Consider the following 3,581-nt stretch of genomic DNA (forward strand, 5'->3'; position numbering starts at 1 on the left):
CTTGTAATTGTTTTTTAATTTCATACCCTTGTGTTTGGAAAAAATGCTTGATATGATTTCAAACCTCTTAAAATTTTTTTTGAGAGAGAGGGAGAGAGTGCACGCATGAGTTGGGGCAGGGAGGGCCAGAGAGAGAATCTTTAGGAGTGCTAAGCATAGAGCCCAACACAGGGCTCAATCTCACAACCCTGAGATCATTACCTGAGCCAAAATCAAGTGTCAGACACTTAACCGACTGAATCACCCAGGTGCTCTTCAGTTTTCTTGAATTTATTAAGGCTTATTTTGTGGCCTTACATATGATCTATCCTGGAGATTGTTCCATGTGTGCATGAGAAAAATGTGTATTCTGCTGCTTTTGGCTGGAATGTTCTGTAAATGTCTGTTAAGTCCACCTGGTTTAACATATTAAGTCCAGTGTTTCTTTATTTTCTGTCTGGATGATCTCTCCAATGATGACAATGAAGTATTGAAGTCCCCTACTATTATTGTATCGCTGTCTGTTTCTCTCTTAGGTTTATTACTATTTGCTTTGTATATTTAGGTGCTTCTAGGTTGGGTACCTGTAAATTTACAAATGTTATATCATCTTATTGGATTGACCCCTTTATCATTATATAATGAACTTCTTTCTCTCTTGTTACACGTTTGTCTTAAAGTCTCTTTTTTCTAATATAAGTATATCTACTTCAGCTTTCATTTGCTTTCCATTTGCATGAACTATCTTTTCCCATTCCTTCCCTTTAGTCTGTGTGTGTCCTTAAAGCTGAAGTGAGTCCCCTATAGGCAGCATATAGTTGGGTCATACATTAAAAAAAAAAAAAAAATCATTTCAGCTACTCTGTGTCTTTTGATTGGAGAATTTAGTCCATTTACATTTTTTAAAGATTTATATGTTTATTTTAGAGAGAGCCCAGGGGGAGGAAGGACAGAGGGGAAGGGAGAGACAGAATATCAAGCAGGCTCCCCGCAGAGCGCAGAGCCCAACGTGGGGTTCAGTCTCATGACCCTGAGATAATAACCTGAGCCAAAACCAAGAGTCGGACACTTAACCGACTGAGCTACCCAGACACCCCTAGTCCATTTACATTTAAAGTAATTATCAGTAAGTATGGGCTTACTGCCATTTTGTTCATTGTTTTCTAATTACTGTGTTCCTTCCTTTATCTTTTGCTCTCTTCCTTTTTGATTGGATAATTTTCTGTAGAGGTATACTTAGATTCCTATATCTTTATCTTTTGTGTATCTAGTATAGGTTTTGCCTTGTGGTTACAATAAGGCTTACATAAAACATCTTACTTTTGTAACAGTCTATTTTAAGTTTTAACAACTTAAGTCCAGACTCATTCTAAAGCTCTGCAATTTTACTGCCCCCATTTTATGTTTTTGATTAAACAGTTTACATCTTTTTAATCTGTGCATCCATTAACAAATTATTTTTACTACTTTTGTCTTTTAAACTTCATACTAGATTATAAGTGATTAACCTACCACCATTGCAACATTAGATTATTCTGAGTTTAACTATATATTTACCTTTACCTGTGAAATTTATACTGTCACATGTTTTCCCATTACTAATTAGCCTCCTTTCATTTCAGCTTAAACAAATTCCTTTAACATTTCTTGTAAGTCCAGTGTAGTGGTGCTAAACTCCAGCTTTTGCTTGTCTGGAAAACCCCCCGCCCCCTTTTTTTTTTTTAAGATTATTTATTTATTTATTGAGAGAGACAGAATATATTATGATACTCCTTTCTGACCCATAAGGTTTTTGTTGAAAAATTTTGATACTCTTCTTTTAAGATTGATTGATTTATTTGAGAAAGAGAGAGAGCATGAGGGAGAGGGGTAGAGAGAGAGCGAGAGAGAATCTCAAGCAGAGTCCACACTGAGTGCAGAGCCTGATGCAGGGCTTGATTTCACAACCCTGAGATTGTGACCTGAACTGAAACCAAGAGTCAGACACTTAACTGACTGTACCACCCAGGCACCCCTTGTTGATAGTTTTATAGGGAGTTCCTTACACATGACAAGTTGTCTTTCTCTTGCTGTTTGTATTCTCTCCTTGTCTTTAACTTTTGATAACTTAATTATAGTTTGTCTTAAGCTATCTTTATTCTTTTTCATTTTTTTTTCTTTTTGCTCCTCTTATTGGCTGAATTCTAATGCCCTGTCTTAGAGTTTGCTGATTTTTCTTCCACTTCATCTGCTGTTAAAAACTTCTATTGAGTTTTTCAGTTCGATTATTGAATTCTTCAGCTCTGTGATTTCTGTTTGGTATTTTCTTTTATTTTCTGTCTCTTTGATGAAATTCTCACTTTGTTCATGCATTGTTTTCCTGACCTTAGCAAGCATCTTTATGACCATTTTTTTGAACTTTTTGTCAGGTAAATCACTTATCTCTATTTCATTAAGATCTTTTTCTGAGGTTTTATCTTATTGTTTTGTTTGGAACATGTTACTCCATTCAGTTTTCTTGACTCTGTTGATTTGCTTTAGATAAAACAACCACCTTTCTCATTCTTGAAGGAGCAGTCTCATTTAGGTGATGAAGCTTATAATTCAGTATTGAGCTCCTCATGGTTTTCTCTCAAAGCTGTGTGATTGTCCAAGTGACCTTTTATGTTCTTAGTGACTCCCAGTAGTTAAGGGTGTGCCAGTATCATATCTGTCAGTGTCCCAAAGGGGAGGATTCCAGTCAGCAGTAAATGCAGGCTAATTAGAAGCCAGACCCTCAAGGAACATCTCTTTTTTTTTTCCTTTCCTTTTAAAAATTTTGCATTCTGATATCAGATCAAATGTAGAGATCTTACAGTTATAAAAGTCTGTAGTAGGGGCGCCTGGGTGGCTCAGTCGTTAAGCGTCTGCCTTCAGCTCAGGGCGTGATCCCGGCGTCCTGGGATCGAGCCCCACATCGGGCTCCTCTGCTGGGAGCCTGCTTCTTCCTCTCCCACTCTCCCTGCTGTGTTCCCTCTCTCGCTGGCTGTCTCTCTGTCACATAAATAAATAAAATCTTTTTAAAAAATAAATAAATAAAAGTCTGTAGTAAAACCTTTTAACCATTGATCAGAACTCTTTAGTCTTTCATACACAGACATCACCCCCTGCCATATTTCATTCATCCATCAAGAAGTTCTCAGTTATCCATGGTCACCTTTATAAACATACACACACATGCGTGCTTATGTGCACGCCCCCCCACCCACACACACATTCCTAACTCTAGGCATAAATCCTTATTGTTTTAAATTTATTTTTCTTCTCAGAACTACAAAGATCATGCATCAGGTAGACTGGAAGGCCTCTGATGCTCAGATTTGGGTATTTTTATCATTGATCCACTTCCTTTAAAGCATGTAAATATACTTCCTTCAGAGGCAGACTGGGAGATGTATTTTTCTGTCTGCTGCCTCTGCACATCAAGCCCTGGGGAGATAGGCAGTTAAGGACTGTTTGTTTGTTACCATCCCATTGCACCCATGAACGCAAGCCCCACTGGCCACCAGTGCCAGGTTATCAAGAGATGTGTTCTCTGTGTGGTAGCCACGAAAACCAAGGTGGAAGACATGTACATAAGCTCC

At 37.9% G+C, this 3,581-nt stretch overlaps 1 non-coding gene across 1 annotated transcript; it reads right to left on the bottom strand.

Moving 5' to 3' along the window:
* Positions 1 to 3,260: 3,260 nt before the first annotated feature.
* LOC117797344 lies at positions 3,261 to 3,339 on the bottom strand. The gene has a single exon (XR_004622273.1). It is a non-coding gene; the product is annotated as a small nucleolar RNA U2-19 (small nucleolar RNA).
* Positions 3,340 to 3,581: the final 242 nt, after the last annotated feature.

Source organism: Ailuropoda melanoleuca, chromosome 20, assembly GCF_002007445.2.
Source record: "Ailuropoda melanoleuca isolate Jingjing chromosome 20, ASM200744v2, whole genome shotgun sequence".
In the NCBI taxonomy this organism is placed as follows: domain Eukaryota; kingdom Metazoa; phylum Chordata; class Mammalia; order Carnivora; family Ursidae; genus Ailuropoda; species Ailuropoda melanoleuca.